Source organism: Bufo bufo, chromosome 5 (assembly GCF_905171765.1).
Source record: "Bufo bufo chromosome 5, aBufBuf1.1, whole genome shotgun sequence".
Taxonomy (NCBI): Eukaryota; Metazoa; Chordata; class Amphibia; order Anura; family Bufonidae; genus Bufo; species Bufo bufo.
This window is the reverse complement of record NC_053393.1, coordinates 338,984,640-339,007,114: the sequence shown is the minus strand read 5'-3', so window position 1 is coordinate 339,007,114 and position 22,475 is coordinate 338,984,640. Positions and strand designations below refer to the sequence as shown.

The 22,475-nt window shown below is 41.5% G+C and overlaps 1 protein-coding gene across 1 annotated transcript in view; it reads right to left on the bottom strand.

The window, feature by feature from the left end:
- Nucleotides 1-20,823, bottom strand: part of CDH12 (cadherin 12) — a 456,943-nt gene extending 436,120 nt beyond the window's left edge. The window contains exon 1 of the mRNA XM_040432577.1: nucleotides 20,745-20,823. The gene's annotated coding sequence lies outside the window, so the exon portion shown is untranslated. The remainder of the gene's footprint in view (nucleotides 1-20,744) is intronic.
- Between the last annotated feature and the right edge of the window lie 1,652 nt (nucleotides 20,824-22,475).

The following is a 22,475-nucleotide window of genomic DNA, read 5'->3' as shown; positions in this document are numbered from 1 at the left end:
TTTCTATATTACTTTAAAAAGAAAACCAGTGATCCACATTTACAGGAAACTGTACATATACAACACCAGCATATATTCTATATACTATCAATAGGATCAGTCACCTTTCAAGGTTATGATCAGGCCAAAACACCTTATCGGGCTTTTAATGGAGTCTACAGGAGTTGCTATTGTCTGTCACTAGTGGTCCAGAATATCCAGATTCAAGAAAAAGAAAGGAAGGTTTTTTTGACAGAGTTGCTTTCAGAGGTCCAATAGATCCAAATAATTATGCAACTAGTTGATTACTAATATGGGTGCTCACATAAAATATTACCCTACCTCTTGGTTTTGGCTGTGATAAGGTCTACTGGGTAGCCTCCTATTGTTCCAGCAGTTCCCAGGGCTTGTGTCTAGAGATGAGAGAATTTCTAAATAATTTGATTCGGTTGGTTCGCCAAATCTTCTGAAAAGATTAAATTTGATCCGAATTTATAAAAAAACTGTGGAATTGTGTTAAAAAACAGCTACTTCCTGGCTGCAGAGAGCCTGTAAAGTGGTATAGAACACTGTGTCTTGCAGTAACACGCTTAGGGAGTCTGCTGTGGTAGTAAAACAATACTGTGAGTCAGTATAACACGCAGATGACAGGCGTCGCTCTTGGAATGACTTCACACTTCACCCATTTGGTCAATTACGGGGCGAAAACTGACCAAATAACTCAAGTGTGAACTCAGCCTTACAGGTCAATGTTAGCGCCAGGTATAAAGGCCCAAGATTCTACTATAGCGTGAAAGAGAGCACACCTTTTACACCGTCATCAGCTGATTCCACATGGATAAGTCTAAAGAACCTGTTCTATTAAACGCTTATACAAGTAGAGCCCCCCAACAGAGTGAAGAGAGTGTCAGCAGTAAGTTTGTGTTGACGTCACTGATTATTTTGCCCTTCCTCTGATCCATCAGAGCAATAACCCCCCAAAAAACGGATCCTGTCTGTTGAGCATCCGTCTTCACTTGGTCAGCATTTAGTCAGTAATCCATCAGTATTGCTAATGCCAAAAAAAGCAGGAGTGGATCCAAAACAGAAATGACACGTGAATGGAATATATGCATGTCTTCTGTGTTTTGCACCCACTCCTGCTTTTAGCTACCAAATCATAAGCCAATTCTGATGGGACCATAAAGGCCTTACAGCTGCCACACAGAAAGGATCTGTTGTGTGTCTCATTTTTCCTTCCTTCTGACAGATCAGAAGAAGGCTCAAATAAATGGTGATGTCATCCAGGCCAAAAAGGCAAAATAGTGGCCCAGTCATGGAGTGGGAAGGGTGGGAGAACAGCTTGAGAAGTCCACAGAGTGGGCCAATAACATAGCGGTTAGGTGAAAGAAGCATGTGGAGACCACAGAGTAGCCCAGCGACATAGAGTGGAGGTGGCATCAGCAGGATGAGGAGGCCAAAGACTGGCAAGGTGAAATACTGTGGCAGTGGCAGCAGCATGAGGAGACCACAGAGTGGCAAGGTGACATAGTGTTGAGGTGGCAGCATCAGCAGCATGAGGAGACCACAAAGTGACCCGGTGACTGTGGGGAGGTGGGTGGCAATAACAGTACCCACTGACGATGGTGGGTGTAAAAAAAAACACTTGGCATCAGATATGTGGCATCAGGCGGGTGGCAGCTTCAGAATGGTAGCTGATGCAGGTAGCCAGAAGAAACCAGTCTCTTTTGTCAAGGTTTCGGTGAGGCAGCATGGATGATCTAATCTGATGCATCAGGCATTGGTGGGTGGAATTCCTGGCTGATCCATGCCTGATATTCACAAAAGTCAGTTTCTCCACATTTTGGGTGGACAGGCATATTCTCCTTGGGGTAACTATGGCCCCCTCCGCACTAAACACCAGCTCTGATGCCACACTACTGGCTGGGAAGGACAGATTTTCCAGGGCAAACTCGGCCAGTTGCAGCCACAAATCGAGTTTGGCTGCCCAGTAATCCAGTGGATCTTCAATGATAGCTGGCTGGGTGCACTCCAAGTATGCCGGTTCTGCTCTATGTCTAGTTGCTGGTGAGTAGTTTCTTCACTATGCGGGTGAAGAAATCTGCTCATTAGCGACTCTAGATTCAGGCTGCTGCTGATGGATCTGGTACTGCTCCGGGCACCCCACCCCACCCCTCCCCAGCAGCCATGGCAATGGAACAAGAGTGCTGAGGGCCCCCCTGTCAGACCTGCGAGAGGATGGACGATGGCGCAGATAGGCAGCGGCCAACTGACTACATAGGATGTCTCTATAGTAGTTCAGTTTGTCCTCCCTCTCAGCGGGTGTAAAAAAGACCCCTATTTTGGACCAGTAGACAGGGTCCAACAAGGTGGGGAGCCAGAAGTCATCCCACTGCCAAATGGTGATATTTCAGCTGTCACTATGCAAGGAAAATCAAAAAATTGATGTTCATATACAGTCAGGTCCATAAATATTGGGACATCGACACAATTGTAACATTTTTGGCTCTATGCAATACCAGAATGGATTTGAAATGAAACTAACACAGTGTGCTTTAACTGCAGACTGTCAGCTTTAATTTGAGGGTATTTACATCCAAATCAGGTGAACAGTATAGGAATTACAACAGTTTGCATATGTGCCTCCCACATGTTAAGGGTCCAAAAGTAATGGGTTTAACTGCCTGGATACACGCTTAAAATAATTTTTATTAGTCATATATTTATTTTCGAACTTGCCACATTTTGAATTCGTCAGGCTAAGCCTGGATGGGTGGCTCACTCCACAATTGTATGGGTATAGCCACTCAATCCACGCTTGTAATACGTGCAAAGCTGGAATATCAGTATGGTTAGCTATATGTGCCTCTCCTGATATATTCCCAGATGCACTACCAATTACTCACTAGATGTGCTGGATATACTTATAGTTAGTCAAGAGCACCAGCAATGAACATTAGTAGCAGCTACAACCAGTGAGCTGCAACAATGCATACAGGTAGTGAGTATGGACCGATAGTAGAAGGGATAGATGAACTGTGGGTGAGAGCTTTATGTTTGAGCTCTACTTACAACCCAGCTAATCTACATCTCTATTATCCCATCACTATCTAACAAAAGGACCGTCTCTGCATATTAATGCGTCTGCTCGACGCGTTTCTGTGTTACTGTATAACTAGTAACATGTCCTCAGGAGCAGAGTAACAGTGGCATAGGTGCAGATTCTTTAATCTTTGATAACTGCACTGTGCACACTGATAGAGAGAACGCTGCACGCTTCTATTTGCGCGCGTGCAGCTCAAAGAGATACAGCCTCCGGCACTATATTTGCAGCCGTCTCGCGGCCGCTCAGCCGCCGATCTCATATCAAAGTCGCCACTCCCACTGGGCGGAGCTTCATCGGCAGGCGGTGACATCACCCAGAAGAGGTGGAACGTTCTGTTGATCCGCTCTGTCCGATTTCCTATGCTGACCGCTGTTGTGGGTATGTTTTTTATGGGCACAAATTGCCTACCATCGTATGGGGACACTGGGGGTTGGTTTCCTTTCATAGGTAAAGATTGGACAGTAGAAACCAGCACATAGGGAAACTTGTATATATTTACACTTATGAGTCCCATATGTCAAAACTTTAGGACAGTGGAGGCATGGGATAGATATGAATCACCATGTCTACACATCCAGAGCACGGGGATAGATATGCATCACCCTGTATACACATCCAGAGCACAGACCTGCTCTTGGGATGGTATGGGGTATCTTATATATCCCATAATCTATACAGTGTGGTGACCAATGTGTCACTCACATGTATCTCTCATAGCACATCATGTGAATGGAATGTACAGGGAATTTACATCAGATGAAACAGGTGTATGATATATGGTCATTAAGACCAAATGGTTTCACTGTGCGCAATGTAAAGGTCCATTGAGCCTTATTTTTCAGTAATAGATTATCTATATCTCCACCTCTTGGAGATGCTCTGACATGTTCTATGCCCTGGAAAGAGATGCACTGTTGTCTTCCTGGATGGCATTCCGCCACATGTTGGGCAATGGGCATATCATCCTCGTTCGTAATGTTTGACAGATGCTCCCCAATGCGTCTCCTAAACTCCCTCTTTGTTTTGCCTACATATTGTTTAAGGCAGATACATGTGGCCACATAGATCACCCCTACTGTTTTACAGTTTATAAATGATCTGATAGTAAACTCTCGTCCTGTGGTTGTGCATTTTACCACGTTGCCCTTTTTGATGGCTTTACAGGCAATGCTTTTTCCACTTTTGAACGTACCGGGTGGTCTATTTGGAAGCCATGTAGATTGTGTTGAGGGGCTGTATAGGCTGTGCACCAATTGATCTCGCAGGTTGCTTCCTCTTCTATAAGTGATCAATGGAGAATCACTTATGAGGTGTCCGACTATCGGATCAGATTTGAGGATGCTCCAGTTCTCCCTGATAATATTTCTCACCTCCTTATTAGCCTGGTCATAAGTGCCTATGATTCTTATTTTATTATCTGTGGCTCTTGTTTTAGGGACCAGGAGGTCATCCCTATTGCTAGCTGAGGCATGTTGATATGCCTCGGCGAGACAGGGGCCGGGTATCCTCTCTGACTAAACCGTTGTTGTAGATCAGAGGATGCTCTCTTGAAATCAATCCATTCGGAGCAATTTCGACGAGCTCTCAGATATTGCCCCTTAGGTATCCCAGATTTTAATTTGGTGGGATGTGCACTCTCCCATCTAAGTAATGTATTTGTGGACGTAGGTTTCCGAAACATTTTTGTGATAATCTTTCTAGATTTATCAATGCTAATGCATAGGTCCAGGAATGTCAGTTGCATATTGTTGATCTCGCTCGTAAAGAATAGGCCCAAATCATTTTGGTTGAGTTCCTTAACAAAATTATTGAAGGCCGTGCTGGTACCGTTCCACAGAATGAACACGTCGTCTATGAATCTTATCCACAGGATAATAGACGACGTCCATTGTTCCATTGCCTCACTGAAGACGCATTCCCTCTCCCACCAGCCCAGGTAGAGGTTGGCATAAGTCGGGGCACACAGACTTCCCATGGCCACTCCCCTGAGCTGGTGGTAGAACTTGCGATCAAAGGTGAATACGTTGTGATTCAAGATGAAATCGAGTAACTCGATCACAAAGCCATTGTGGTTGGTCAAATGTGATCTTCTTTCAGTGAGGAAAGCGCCCACTGCCTGGCAGCCCCTGTCATGGGGTATAGAGCTATATAATGCCTCTACGTCGAGGCTTGCCAGTAGGGTGTCTGGATCACAATAGATGTCATTCAGTCGTCTCAGGACATCCATAGAGTCTCTAACATAGGATGGAAGGTTTAGGACAAAGGTTCTCAATACCTCATCTACATACAGACAGATTTTTTCTGTTAAGTCATTAATGCCAGACACAATGGGCCTGCCCTTTAACAGGCTCAGCCCCTTGTGAACCTTAGGCAGGCTGTAGAATGCTGCTGTCACCGGATGTTCTGGTAACAAAAAAGCTAATTCATTCTTGTCTATGAGGTGTTTTTGCATACCTTTATTGAGGATACCCCTTAATTCATTTTTAAACATTTCCATCGGGTTACGCTCTAATCGCCTGTAGCAGGACTTATCATCTAAGATCCGCATGCACATCTCCACATATTTGCAGTCATTTAGAACCACCACATTACCCCCTTTGTCCGAGGGCTTGATCACTATGGTGGTGTCCTTTTTTTTAAAAAAATTTTTTAGTATGTCTAGTGCAGTCTTTTCTTCTACTGTAACATTAGATATGTGAGATTTGTGCATACAGAGTGATCTCAATTTTTCTGTGGTTATGGTAAGGAATGCATCCAGTGGGGAGTATTCATTTATGGGTGGAGGCCTACGTGAGGGTAGGCAAAGATTTGTGAATGGACCCTCGCCAATTTCTCTTTCACCCTCCTCAATAAGGCCCGCTAAGAGCCTTACATCCTGTAGTTCTTCAGAATCAATGCCTAGCTTGTTGCATTGTTCTTTGTCATTGGTGAGGAAAAATTTTCGCCATTTTAGCTTCCGTATAAATAAATTTAGGTCCTTCACCCAGTTGAATGGGTTATAGTGGCAGTCAGGGACGAATGATAGGCCTTTACAAAGGACGTCCATTTCCACGTCAGATATATGGCGTTTGGAGATGTTAATGACTTGTAATTTATCAGTCTCTTTTTGTTCTAGTTGCCCCTTCTGTTCCTCAATGGGTACTCTGAGGTCATTGGCATTGACCCTAAAAAACCGCCTCTATTCCCCCTTTCACTGCCACCACGGCCACGATTTCTGTAGCCCCCTCTTTTTCTCCCTCAATTCCCAAAGTTATTCTTGGATTGACTGTCAGATTCAAAATCACAGTCCGAGGATGACTGTTCAGCTTCACTTTCACTTACAGCTTTTCTGTCTGTTTTAATGAAGTCAAATATTTTACCTTCTTTAAAGTCCTTAGTGTCCCTTATAAATTGAAAGTGTTTCTTTTCTTTTAGGAACCCAGTGAATCTTTCCACAGATTGCTGAAGTACTAATTCTCTGTTCTCAAAGTCTGTGACAGCAGCCAATTTCTTTGCTGACTCAATACATTCCTGAAGCTCAGATGTATTTTTGGTTAGTAGCTCCCTTTCTTCCTCTAGAAGTAATTTCATAAGTCTAAGGGATGACTCAATGGACTCTTTTTCCCATTTCTTCATGAACGATTCTGATCTAATTCTCCCAATTGGTAGAATCGGGTTTCTCAACCCCCGTGGGACTATTTTATTTTTCAGATAGGTTTCTAAGGTTTGTACCTCCCACCACGAGCGCACCTGGTTTTTGTAGACTCTAGTGAGGTTTTTAAATACAGAGTTAACACTCATTGTTTTGGATTGTGCTGGTAATTCTTTGTCCGAGAATACCTCTTTAGGATTTCCCAACCATTTTTCAGTGTTAAAGTCCCCCGATAGGAAGCCTGCCATATTATATCGGAAATACTTATATAAGGGGTAACTATAAACTGGATTTTGCGTATATATGTGAAAAATATGTTTAACTGCCTGGATACACGCTTAAAAGAATTTTTATTAGTCATATATTAAAAATCGGGGCGAACTTGCCACATTTTGAATTCGTCAGGCTAAGCCTGGATGGGTGTCTCACTCCACAATTGTATGGGTATAGCCACTCAATCCACGCTTGTAATACGTGCAAAGCTGGAATATCAGTATGGTTAGCTATATGTGCCTCTCCTGATATATTCCCAGATGCACTACCAATTACTCACTAGATGTGCTGGATATACTTATAGTTAGTCAAGAGCACCAGCAATAAACATTAGTAGCAGCTACAACCAGTGAGCTGCAACAATGCATACAGGTAGTGAGTATGGACCGATAGGAGAAGGGATAGATGAACTGTGGGTGAGAGCTTTATGTTTGAGCTCTACTTACAACCCAGCTAATCTACATCTCTATTATCCCATCACTATCTAACAAAAGGACCGTCTCTGCATATTAATGCATCTGCTCGACGCGTTTCTGTGTTACTGTATAACTAGTAACATGTCCTCAGGAGCAGAGTAACAGTGGCATAGGTGCAGATTCTTTAATCTTTGATAACTGCACTGTGCACACTGATAGAGAGAACGCTGCACGCTTCTATTTGCGCGCGTGCAGCTCAAAGAGATATAGCCTTCGGCACTATGTTTGCAGCCGTCTCGCGGCCGCTCAGCCGCCGATCTCATATCAAAGTCGCCACTCCCACTGGGCGGAGCTTCATCGGCAGGCGGTGACGTCACCCAGAAGAGGTGGAATGTTCTGTTGATCCGCTCTGTCCGATTTCCTATGCTGACCGCTGTTGTGGGTATGTTTTTTATGGGCACAAATTGCCTACCATCGTATGGGGACACTGGGGGTTGGTTTCCTTTCATAGGTAAAGATTGGACAGTAGAAACCAGCACATAGGGAAACTTGTATATATTTACACTTATGAGTCCCATATGTCAAAACTTTAGGACAGTGGAGGCATGGGATAGATATGAATCACCATGTCTACACATCCAGAGCACGGGGATAGATATGCATCACCCTGTATACACATCCAGAGCACAGACCTGCTCTTGGGATGGTATGGGGTATCTCATATATCCCATAATCTATACAGTGTGGTGACCAATGTGTCACTCACATGTATCTCTCATAGCACATCATGTGAATGGAATTTACAGGGAATTTACATCAGATGAAACAGGTGTATGATATATGGTCATTAAGACCAAATGGTTTCACTGTGCGCAATGTAAAGGTCCATTGAGCCTCTTTTTACAGTAATAGATTATTTTTAAAATATGACTAATAAAAATTCTTTTAAGCGTGTATCCAGGCAGTTAAACATATTTTTCACATACAGGGAGTGCAGAATTATTAGGCAAGTTGTATTTTTGAGGATTAATTTTATTATTGAACAACAACCATGTTATCAATGAACCCAAAAAACTCATTAATATCAAAGCTGAATATTTTTGGAAGTCGTTTTTAGTTTGTTTTTAGTTTTAGCTATTTTAGGGGGATATCTGTGTGTGCAGGTGACTATTACTGTGCATAATTATTAGGCAACTTAACAAAAAACAAATATATACCCATTTCAATTATTTATTTTTACCAGTGAAACCAATATAACATCTCAACATTCACTAATATACATTTCTGACATTCAAAAACAAAACAAAAACAAATTAGTGACCAATATAGCCACCTTTCTTTGCAAGGACACTCAAAAGCCTGCCATCTATGGATTCTGTCAGTGTTTTGATCTGTTCACCATCAACATTGCGTGCAGCAGCAACCACAGCCTCACAGACACTGTTCAGAGAGGTGTACTGTTTTCCCTCCTTGTAAATCTCACATTTGATGATGGACCACAGGTTCTCAATGGGGTTCAGATCAGGTGAACAAGGAGGCCATGTCATTAGATTTTCTTCTTTTATACCCTTTCTTGCCAGCCACGCTGTGGAGTACTTGGACGCGTGTGATGGAGCATTGTCCTGCATGAAAATCATGTTTTTCTTGAAGGATGCAGACTTCTTCCTGTACCACTGCTTGAAGAAGGTGTCTTCCAGAAACTGGCAGTAGGACTGGGAGTTGAGCTTGACTCCATCCTCAACCCGAAAAGGCCCCACAAGCTCATCTTTGATGATACCAGCCCAAACCAGTACTCCACCTCCACCTTGCTGGCATCTGAGTCGGACTGGAGCTCTCTGCCCTTTACCAATCCAGCCATGGGCCCATCCATCTGGCCCATCAAGACTCACTCTCATTTCATCAGTCCATAAAACCTTAGAAAAATCAGTCTTGAGATATTTCTTGGCCCAGTCTTGACGTTTCAGCTTGTGTGTCTTGTTCAGTGGTGGTTGTCTTTCAGCCTTTCTTACCTTGGCCATGTCTCTGAGTATTGCACACCTTGTACTTTTGGGCACTCCAGTGATGTTGCAGCTCTGAAATATGGCCAAACTGGTGGCAAGTGGCATCTTGGCAGCTGCATGCTTGACTTTTCTCAGTTCATGGGCAGTTATTTTGCGCCTTGGTTTTTCCACACGCTTCTTGCGACCCTGTTGACTATTTTGAATGAAACGCTTGATTGTTCGATGATCACGCTTCAGAAGCTTTGCAATTTTAAGAGTGCTGCATCCCTCTGCAAGATATCTCACTATTTTTGACTTTTCTGAGCCTGTCAAGTCCTTCTTTTGACCCATTTTGCCAAAGGAAAGGAAGTTGCCTAATAATTATGCACACCTAATATAGGGTGTTGATGTCATTAGACCACACCCCTTCTCATTACAGAGATGCACATCACCTAATATGCTTAATTGGTAGTAGGCTTTCGAGCCTATACAGCTTGGAGTAAGACAACATGCATAAAGAGGATGATGTGGTCAAAATACTCATTTGCCTAATAATTCTGCACGCAGTGTATATACGCAAAATCCAGTTTATAGTTACCCCTCCAAAAGTAGTGGGACAGAATAATAACCATAAATCAAACTTTCACTTTTTAATATTTGGTTGCAAATCCTTTACAGTCAATTACAGCCTGAAGTCTGGAACACATAGACATCACCAGACGCTGGGTTTCATCCCTGGAGGAAAAAAAGAGACAGTGCAGCAGCACTCTGCAAATCAGACAAAGTACAACAATGCTTACAAAAATTATGGTGCCAATACTACGCTTATTTATAAAAGCGAGATGCTTGGACAATGCATTTTGTACAAAACCATCTAAGCCCGTCTGCCGAACGTCAAGGCGATCTCTGTTAGACAGGTCCTAACATTAAATACTACCTGTTATGCGCCATAATGACCGCCATAAAATTCAGGGAGTGTTGGACCCACATGCATGTTGGATCCACTCTGCCTTTTTCAATCTTTTGTGCCAAAATGGCCTCCATTACAAGGGATGCAGGTACCAACATGCATGCTGAGCCCACTCTATACCCTTCTTGGTGCTAGACAGCTTCCAATGAATGTAGTGAGAGCAGGCTACAGCTTTATACTGAAAATAATTAAATGGAGGCCATTTTGGCACAAAAAATGGAAAAAGGCAGAGTGGATCCAACATGCATGTGGGTCCAACACTCCCTGAATTTTATGGCGGTCATTATGGCGCATAACAGGTAGTATTTAGTGTTAGGACCCGTCTAACAGAGATCGCCTTGACGTTCGGCAGACGGGCTTAGATGGTTTTGTACAAAATGCATTGTCCAAGCATCTCGCTTTTATAAATAAGCGTAGTATTAGCACCATAATTTTTGTAAGCATTGTTGTACTTTGTCTGATTTGCAGAGTGCTGCTGCATTGTCTCTTTTTTTCCTCTAGGTCTTTGCCATGGCAGCGTGCACCTGCGCACTGGGAGGTGCTGACTAACCGCCATTTTTTGCAGGGTTTCATCCCTGGTGATGCTCATCCAGGCCTCTACTGCAACTGTCTTCAGTTCCTGCTTGTTCTTGGGGCATTTTCCCTTCAATTTTGTCTTCAGCAAGTGAAATGCATGCTCAATCGGATTCAGGTCAGTTGATTAACTTGGCCATTGCATAACATTCCACTTCTTTCCCTTAAAAAACTCTTTGGTTGCTTTTGCAGTATGTTTTGGGTCATTGTCATCTGCCCTGTGAAGCGCCGTCCAATGAATTCTGAAGCATTTGGCTGAATATGAGCAGATAATATTGCCCGAAACACTTCAGAATTCATCCTGCTGCTTTTGTCAGCAGTCACATCATTAATAAATACAAGAGAACCAGTTCCATTGGCAGCCATACATGCCCACGCCATGAAACTACCACTACCATGCTTCACTGATGAGGTGGTATGCTTAGGATCATGAGCAGTTCCTTTCCTTCTTCTTACTCTACTCTTCCTATCACTCTGGTAAAAGTTGATCCTGGTCTCATCTGTCCATAGGATGTTGTTCCAGAACTGTGAAGGTTTTTTTAGATGTCATTTGGCAAACTCTAATCTGGCCTTCCTGTTTTTGAGGCTCACCAATGGTTTCCATCTTGTGGTGAACCCTCTGTATTCACTCAGAAGTCTTCTCTTGATTGTTGACTTTCACACACATACACCTACCTCCTGGAGAGTGTTCTGGATCTGGCCAACTATTGTGAATGGTGTTTTCTTCACCAGGGAAATAATTTTTCGGTCATCCACCACAGTTGTTTTCCGTGGTCTTCCGGGTCTTTTGGTGTTGCTGAGCTGACCAATGCGTTCCTTCTTTTTAAGAATGTCCCAAACAGTTGTTTTGGCCAAGCCTAATGTTTTTGCTATCTCTCTGATGGGTTTGTTTTGTTTTTTTACAGCCTAATGATGGCTTGCTTCACTGATAGTGACAGCTCTTTGGATCTCACCTTGAGAGTTGACAGCAACAGATTCCAAATGCAAATAGCACACTTGAAATGAACTCTGGACCTTTTATCTGCTCATTGTAATTGGGATAATGAGGGAATAACACACAACTGGCCATGGAACAGCTGAGAAGCCAATTGTCTCATTACTTTTGGTTCCTTAACAAGTGGGAGGCACATATGCAAAATGTTGTAATTCCTACACCGTTCACCTGATTTGGGTGTAAATACCCTCAAATTAAAGCTGACAGTCTGCAGTTAAAGCACATCTTGTTATTTTCATTTCAACACCATTGTGGTGGTGTATAGACCAAAAATGTTAGAATTGTGTTGATGTTCCAATATTTATGGACCTGACTGTATATGATCACTCGCATAAATCAAGGAAAGGAAGAAGTGAATAGTGATCTGGAATATTTAAGACGTAACTTTTACTTCTTATACATTAAAAGATATATCCCTCAATATTAATGAAAGATCAATGTGAATAGGTAACATCTATGCCTGCGGCGTCAATCGAGCACCGCAACTAGGGGAGGGGGGTCTTCCATCTGCCCCTCTTCCCATTTTTTGGCACTTATCTGTGTATTTTATTCCACTGGGAATTATCTTTCCCAGTGGTTTTGTATTTGCTGGCGGGCATTTTTTCCAGCAAGCGCTTGTTGGTGAATATTTTCTCCAGCAAGTGAATTACTCATAGCCCACTTTTTATGTTCCCCTGATGAGAGGATTGTTTCCGCCTCAGAAACGTGCATGTTGGGATCTCTTCAGGGCAAAATAGGGAATGCAATTCCAGGGTTAGGTTCCGGACGGGGGCCCAACTAGTGGGATACTCCGTGGATAGACCAATATGGCTATTGTAGGGCCCTATAGGGTCATCCAGGGACATATAGGATTATCTTCCTGTGACGCCCTCATATCTCAAGGACCTCCCACCATTGAATCGGACCACCCTGTCAAGAAACTGTGAAACTAAGGTGTCTGAAGATTCCATCATCTGTAGGGTAGGACACTGGGTTTCATTGGTGCCGCCGTGCACCTTTGTGATACAGGCGCAGCTGTGCACTCTCTTGCATGGTGACTTTTGGAACCAAATCATTGTGTTTTTTCTTTGATGCCGCCGTGCATTATGTATATACTGTTATATGTTGTTTCCAACATCATTGCTTAATTGTGTACTTAAGGTGCCAGTGCATACCGGCCATTGCTACCTTACTATTGTGTACCTAAGGTGCTAGTGCATATCGGCTCGTGTTACCTTTTAGTGTCTTACACTGAATGTATAAGTGTGGACACGGTTGTTTCTGTTTCCAATGAGTCCCTTGTGTGTGGGATCGGGGAAAATTGTATTCACATTGATCTTTCATTAATATTGAGGGATATATCTTTTAATGTATAAGAAGTAAAAGTTACGTCTTAAATATTCCAGATCACTATTCACTTCCTCCTTTCCTTTTCACTACGCAAGCAAGCGAGCATGCATCGGGCCATTTGCGCAAGTGACTCGGAGGGAGTCCCTGCCTCCAGGTCCACTGCATTCTTCCACGGTGTGCCTGGGTCATCTGCCTCATCTTTCTCATCTCCCTACTGCTCCTCCCGTTACTCCTGCTCCTCCTCTCCTGTAACCTATGTAAAAAAACACCTTTTTTGCTAAACATTGCTTGTGCTCCAATGTCCTCCTCCTCCTCCTCCTCAGGGCTCATTTGACCATGAGATGTAGGCGCCAGCTCTCTAGTCCCCTGACCAGACAGATTTACCAGCATCTTTTCCAGGATATGAATCAGTAAAATGTCGTTTTTCATCCCATAGTACTGGCGACTGACAAACAAAGTGGCCTCCTCAAAGAGCAAGAGCAAATGGCAGGTGTCACGCATGAGCTGCCACTGAATAACATTGTAGTTACACAGGGGAGTACATACACTGCGTGCAGAATTATTAGGCAAATGAGTATTTTGACCACATCATCCTCTTTATGCATGTTGTCTTACTCCAAGCTGTATAGGCTCGAAAGCCGACTACCAAGTAAGCATATTAGGTGATGTGCATCTCTGTAATGAGAAGGGGTGTGGTCTAATGACATCAACACCCTATATTAGGTGTGCATAATTATTAGGCAACTTCCTTTCCTTTGGCAAAATGGGTCAAAATAAGGACTTGACAGGCTCAGAAAAGTCAAAAATAGTGAGATATCTTGCAGAGGGATGCAGCACTCTTAAAATTGCAAAGCTTCTGAAGCGTGATCATCGAACAATCAAGCGTTTCATTCAAAATAGTCAACAGGGTCGCAAGCGTGAGAAAAGTCAAGCGTGCAGCTGCCAAGATGCCACTTGCCACCAGTTTGGCCATATTTCAGAGCTGCAACATCACTGGAGTGCCCAAAAGCACAAGGTGTGCAATACTCAGAGACATGGCCAAGGTAAGAGAGGCTGAAAGACGACCACCACTGAACAAGACACACAAGCTGAAACGTCAAGACTGGGCCAAGAAATATCTCAAGACTGATTTTTCTAAGGTTTTATGGACTGATGAAATGAGAGTGAGTCTTGATGGGCCAGATGGATGGGCCTGTGGCTGGCTTGGTAAAGGGCAGAGAGCTCCAGTCCGACTCAGACGCCAGCAAGGTGGAGGTGGAGTACTGGTTTGGGCTGGTATCATCAAAGATTAGCTTGTGGGGCCTTTTCGGGTTGAGGATGGAGTCAAGCTCAACTCCCAGTCCTACTGGCAGTTTCTGGAAGACACCTTCTTCAAGCAGTGGTACAGGAAGAAGTCTGCATCCTTCAAGAAAAACATGATTTTCATGCAGGACAATGCTCCATCACACGCGTCCAAGTACTCCACAGCGTGGCTGGCAAGAAAGGGTATAAAAGAAGAAAATCTAATGACATGGCCTCCTTGTTCACCTGATCTGAACCCCATTGAGAACCTGTGGTCCATCATCAAATGTGAGATTTACAAGGAGGGAAAACAGTACACCTCTCTGAACAGTGTCTGTGAGGCTGTGGTTGCTGCTGCACGCAATGTTGATGGTGAACAGATCAAAACACTGACAGAATCCATGGATGGCAGGCTTTTGAGTGTCCTTGCAAAGAAAGGTGGCTATATTGGTCACTGATTTGTTTTTGTTTTGTTTTTGAATGTCAGAAATGTATATTTGTGAATGTTGAGATGTTATATTGGTTTCACTGGTAAAAATAAATAATTGAAATGGGTATATATTTGTTTTTTGTTAAGTTGCCTAATAATTATGCACAGTAATAGTCACCTGCACACACAGATATCCCCCTAAAATAGCTAAAACTAAAAACAAACTAAAAACTACTTCCAAAAATATTCAGCTTTGATATTAATGAGTTTTTTGGGTTCATTGAGAACATGGTTGTTGTTCAATAATAAAATTAATCCTCAAAAATACAACTTGCCTAATAATTCTGCACTCCCTGTATGTCTGCTTGGCTCATCAAGAAATCGTTTATGGCCTTTCTCTGTTTGAATAGTCGGTCAAACATATGGATTGTGGAATTCTAAATGGGTGTAAATGTTGCATAGTTTGGGGACGCCGTTTTGCTGCTGCAGCTCAAGGAGCGTGTGTTTTGCGGTGTACGAGTGGCTGAAATGCATGCAAAGTTTCCTGGCCATTTTTAGGATGTCTTGCAGATGGGTGAAAGACTTCAGGAACTACTTTACAACCAGATTGAACATATGCGCCATTCAGGGCAAGTGACTCAGCCCTCCTTGACACAGCGCTGACACCATGTTCTTCCCATTGTCGGTCACCATGGTTTCCGACTTTGAGTTGTCACAGAGAAAGCCAGGATTTGATTTCTTGCTGAAGGACACAGAGCAGTTCCTCCCCTGTGTGACTCAGTTCACCCAGGCAAACGTGGTGTAGAACAGCGTGACACCGCCGTGCCAGGCACATATGGTATGCTGGACGAGCACTGTGAATTGTCCCTGCAGTGGAGGCTGAGGTCACGATGGAGGATGAAGAAGCAGAGGCGGACATTGTTGCAGGACCAACGCTGTCATAACGTGGAGGCGGAAGCGGTGTCACCTGGCCAAGTTGCTGGTGTGGCTGGGTAGGAACCATATTTACCCAGTGGGCCGTAAAGGACATGTATTGTCCTTGATCGTAGTTATAGCTACCGACCAATTTTCCCCAAAAAGGCTGTATCACAAACAAATTTCACCACTGAATGGCTAATCATAGCAATTACTCAGTCTCTACAGAAGAAAGTCTACAATCACCAACCAATTTTTATTAAAAAAAGACTGTATCACAAAAAAAATTCATTACTGAATGACAATGTCTGCATGACAATGTAAATTCACCACAGAACGGCTAATAACACATACTTATTTTTCCCATTAATACACCCCAAAAATGGCTGTATAGCAATGCTGGTTCACTGCAGACTAGCTAAATAAGACGTATTCTTTTTCCTATTAATATACCCAAATAAAATAAATATAACAATCACAATTCACCGCAGAATGGCTAATAGGCTGTACGTATCTATCCTATTAATACACCCCGTAAATAGCTGTAGTACAATGGAACTCCACCGATGAACGGCAAATATTTTTTTTTTACACTAATACACGCCAAAAAAGGCAGTCATTTTCTCACTTCAAAGCACAACAGCTAATAAGCCCTAATGCACGCCAAAAAGGCTTTAGAATATATAACATATATATATATGGAATGGCTAATAGGCTGTACGTATCTATCCCATTAATACACCCCGTAAATAGCTGTAGTACAATGGAATTTCACAGCTGAACTGCAAATAATGTTTTTTTTGCCACTAATACACGCCAAAAAGGGTTGCAATTATCCCACTTTACCACACAATGGCTAATAAGCCCCTCCCCCCCCACCAATACACAACAAAAAAAGGCTTTAGAACATATAACTGCGACCGTGAACGGCAAATACTTTTTTTTGCAACAAATTCATGTCAAAAAGAGCTGTTATTTTCCCACTTCACCACACAACAGCTAATATTTTTTTTTCTTTTTCCCCCACTAATACACAACAAAAAAAGGCTTTAGAACATATAAATGCGGCCATGAACGGCAAATAATATTTTTTTTGCCACTAATACACAGCAAAAAAGGCTGTAATTTTCTCACTTCACCACACAACGGCTAATAAGACCCTTTTTCCCCCACTAATACACAACAAAAAAAGCTTTAGAACATATAACTGATGCCGTGAATGGCAAATAATACTTTTTTTGCCACTAATACACACCAAAAAGGGCTGTAATTTTCTCACTTCACCATACAACGGCTAATAAGCTCTTTTTCTTTTTCCCCACTAATACACGCCCAAAAAATACTTTAGAACATATAACTGCGGCCGTGAACTTCAAATAATATATATTTTTTGCCACTAATACATGCCAAAAAGGGCTGTAATTTTCTCACTTCAACACTCAATGGCTAATAAGCCCCTTTTTCTCCAATTAATACATGACATAAAAAGGCTTTAGAACATATATATAACTGCACTGCACAAGGGCTAATAAGACCCCAATAGCAAGAACGGTTTGCTGGAATTACAGAGGTATTGCAAACCTAAAATGAGCAACAGTATAATGGCAATTTGGATCCGCAGTCAGTGCAGCAAGGTGTAATAGGATTGTTCCTATTACCCAGGCTGTACATTCCCCTATTGAACCCTGTTCTGCTTCAATAATGTGGAATAATTCCTCCCTATCCTTTCCCTATCCTTTCCCTACACTTCTAATGAACTTTTATTGAGCAAAATATAAGTTTTCAAGTCTTTCCTAGCACTGTCCCTAGCGCCTGCTAACGTCTTTCCCTGCACTAACAACCCTGAAAAATGGTTGAATCCAAGATGGCTGAGGCTATTTAAATGGCTGTGATCACAAGGCTGGCTGGCTCCTGATTGACTGCATGCATGGCATTATGGGTGATCCCTCGTTCCCAGAGTTCCTTGCTCCATGTCCTAACATGTGCAGCAGCCATTTTAGGAAATAATGTGATTCATTACCACGAAGTGTGAGGAAATTCGGATTCGGTGCAAAATTCGGCTCGAATTCCAATTTGTCAACTTCAATTCGCTCTTCTTTACTTGTGTCATATGCCATCTCATCATACTGTACACAGTTTTTTTTGTGTAATAGGGAGTTGACACTTCCCAGGAGATGCCATGAGCTTTTTTGCCTCCTCACATTTATATGTAATAATTTTTTTCATGTTGAAAGTAAAATACACAATTTACATTAAAATGGAAGGGAGTTTTCATGTTTCAGTTGTGCAGAAGTGAGAGCCAGTTACACAGCTTTCTGGACATTGATGCAACTATCATGTTCATCATATGATAATGTCATAAAGCATTATTAACATAAAAAATGTATCATACCTTAAATGGAACCAAATCTCAATCCAATCTCAATTTTTATGGCACATGAGTAAGATCTGCCATAAACGTCAAATGTGCAGGCGCAGGCACAGCTGCTCTTTCTTAACTTTAGGAGTCTCATTTTGGAAATGAGTGGGTCTTAGAGATGGGACTGACACATCTTTGAAAATCATGATATCTCCTAGAGATATTCCTTAAATCTTTTTATGGGACAGCCCTTTTAATCTAAAATAGGTGTTCCTAATTAAAGGAAGTGACAGTAACATTTCTAAATAAACTGTATAACCCTGCCTCTAGGAGCAAGCCACTACAGCCTAAACCCATACAATAGCAAATTACTAATTCATATCTCCTAATGCTTGAAAGAACATTAAACCTAGAAATAGATGGCAAAGGTAAACAAGAAATATAGTCACCTGCCTGTTTCAGTCTTCAGCATTTTCTGCATAAACCTAGCAAAAAAATACATGTAGAAATTCTGCTGAGATCACTGGCTAAGCTCCAGTTGATCTCTCTTTCATCTAAGGCAGTGATGGCTAACCTCCGGCACTCCAGCTGTGGTGAAACTACAATTCCCAGCATGCTCCATTCATTTCTATGGAAGTTCTGAGAACAGCCAATCAAGTGTGCATTTTGGGAGTTGTAGTTTTACCACAGCTGGAGTGCCGGAGGTTAGCCATCACAGATCTAAGGTTTGTGGCACAATGAAAGGGTTTAGCAAAGGGGTTGGGCCTTTAAGATCTTTTTGTCCAACTGCAGACATGATGGAGCAGGTAGGCTTGTGCTCCAGCCAGTTGTCTTACATGACAGTGAGGACGGTGGGAAAGATCTGAGCATATTGGACAAATAGATTTTTTTATATAAATATTTTTAAGTTTTGATTATAATATGAGCCAAATAAAACTAATGGAAAGGAGGATCTGAAAAAAAAATAATAATCTCTTTCAAACTCCCTTTCATTCTTTATGCATTTTCTGTTTTGTGGCATTGTTTTTGGAAGAAAACAGTTAAAGTAACATAGTTTGTAAGGCTGAAAAAAGACATCTGCCCATACAGTTCAGCCTGTTATCCTGCAAGGTGATCCAGAGGAAGGCAAAAAAAAACATGACATGGAGGCCAATTTTCCTCATTTTATGGGAATCAGGCAATCAGAATAACTCCCTTGATTAACAACGCTTCTCCAAAAATCTAGCAATGATAACCTGTAATATTATTGAGCTCCAGAAATACATCCACTACATCCAAAAAAATGTATATTGTATTGTGCAGACCTACTACAAGATCATTAATACATATATTGAGGAGAATGGGGCCCAATACTGACCCCTGTGGTAGCCCTTGACCCAATCTGAGTATGTTCCATGAATAACCACCCTCTGTTTTCTATAACTGAAGCAGTTACTTACCCAAATACACACATTTCCTCCCAGTCCAAGCATTTTTTTTTTATTTACTAAACTTTTATATGGCACAGTATCAAATGCTATGGAGAACTCAACATACTGTATATGGCATCTATTTACTCACCCCAGTCAAGTCTACAACTTATCACCTCATAGAAACTGATTAAATTAGTTTGATTATCAAATGCTATGGAGAACTCATGCAGCTTTATACTCTTATTTTCATTGAGGTACTCTAGAATAGCATTTCTTAAAAAACCCTCAGTTTACCCCCAACAGATGTTAGACTTACCGGCCTATAGTTTCCAGCCTCAGTTTTTTACTCCCTTTTGAATATTGGCGCCACATTTGCTAAGCACCAATCCTGTGGAACACTCCCTGTCATTATCGAATCCTTAAATATTTGTTTCTTTTTATTTTTTTAAGACGTTGCTATACTTCTTCCCGGTTTAGACAGGCCACTTTTAATGAAGAGTTTATTTTTACACTCTGCATTTTATCTTACAGTTCATTTTCCTCAGTGAATACAGTGGAGAAAAAAATAATATATTTGCTTTCTACACATTGCTCTGTACAACTCCTCCCTCATCACTCTGTAAAGCGCCAATGCTTTCTGGTTTAACATTTTTGCCATTTATATAATTGAACAACATTTTTGGGCTAGTTTTACTTCCTCTGGCAATGAATCTCTCTTTCTCCATCTTGTTTGCTTCTATTTATCTTTTGCATATGCTATTTTTTCCTTATAGTTTTTCAATGCTTTCTCGCTACCTTCCTCTCTTAGTGATTTATTTTTGTCATTTATTGCTCACTTTGCATTTATATTTATTCACATTGTTTCTTTCTTGTTCCTCACCTTTTTATTCCCTTATGATATGCAGCTCTCTCAATTGCAGTCTATGTATTATTGCACAATCCATTCTCTATTATATGAACATCCCTTTCTGATTTATTTTCAGACAAAAGTAATTATATATATATATATAGAGAGAGAGAGAGAGAGAGAGAGAGAGAGAGAGAGAGATACACATACAGACACATATGCATACATAATAATTTAGCAATATACTTACATAGTTACCAAGACGGACTCCCTTTTGGCATAACACAGAGTATTCTGCAGCTCCACTCCAAGAGCGTCATGTGTATGCTGATAAAAGGAAAGATATACTTGTGTTATATTGTACTAAATTAACACACACTCTCTCTAGACATGCTGCAGCTGTTCAACTGATATTAAGCTACAGATGCCTTAGTATGCTATGCTGTTCTCAATAAGATTGTCTGCGATTGCAGTACAATAAGAAGGTAGAGAATTTCTGATGAAAATACTTGCAGGAAAGTAGTTATTGTATTACTATTCTAAGTATGAGTTTCAGCAAAATATATCAATATGTATCTGTCACAAGGGAGTTGGAACAGACTGATGATCTGCACAGTACTAGAGAAGATAATAAACTGCATGTCTTCAAGTATCTGTTGCAGAAAATCAAGGGGGAATCTAAGTAATAATGGGATTATAAGGTTCTCAGTGGTACAGAGCTTCTGTTTAGCATTGTGCACTGATGATTATAGCTCAAAATATGGGCAGCAAAAACCTCCTATGATGGAATTGTATATTTTATAAGAAAATATTCTAAAGTGAAGATGTCTAAAGTTGATCCTATTTTAGCATTTCAGAATATTCCAGATCATGAACAGAATGCTATTTTAACATATGTCTAATATTACTCCAATCACAAGTTCTATTGCAGAGAACAGATGGAGCTGTTAATGGGGAGGGTGAGGAATTAAATTGCAGACATGTTTTCTAATCCCACACCATGTCCTAAGGAAACAGAAATGCCTGTTTGTTTACTTTAAAAGTTATTTTTTTCTTCCTCTGCAGATTTAATGAACAAGCGTACATAACATGATCAATTTTACCTTCACATCAGGAAAGAACAGCAAACTGGCTTAAATAAACATCATTACCAAATAAATCAAGATAAAGGATGACACCTGAAAGCAAGACATGAATAATACTGTGCAAATAGAGAAGACAGTTGTATAAAACAGTGATCAATGTACCAGCAGGCGAAAGACCAGTCCCAGTTTCTCAAATTTACAGTTTTCTTTTTGTTTTTGTGTTTTATTTTATGAAATTACATTTTCATTTCCAATTAAGCCTTTGCACAGCTGCACTGCGCTATGAACATTAGAACAATATTCTAGGCATTATTGAAAAATTTAGTTTGTGCTTCCCATAACCCCATTAATTTGCATCCAATGCCACAATATGTGCATTATACAACGTGCAGGTCATTAGAGGACAGTAGATGAGGGGGGGGGGGGGGGGGAAATGTTCAAGATCCAAGAAGAAGATGGCAGATTTATGTCAAGCTCACCAGCTCATTTGGGGGAAGGGTCTTGGATTAGATGGTCCCCCATTACTTTCATTCTGATATAGCTTTGTTTTCTAATATTCTGCCTGTTTTGGGTCATCTTACTGGAAGTGCTAGGAAAGGCCTGCTCATTTGATCACTGACTGAGGTACTATAGGTTATCAGAAGGCCAGTGACTGGCTCAGAGGACCTTTCCTAGCATTTCTGCTAGGAAATTGGGGACTGATGCAAAATCAGAGGGATAGCAGCAGACGATTGGTTGAAGTGAGTGAAGGTTCCTTGTCTTTTTTTTGTTTGTTTGTTTTTAATTCTCCATGGAAAAATCACTTAAACGATAATTTGCAAGTAAATCAAACATGAGGGAGCACACCAAAAATTAATGCAAAACATTTCTGCTTTGCTCCTTAAATAATTCCACTG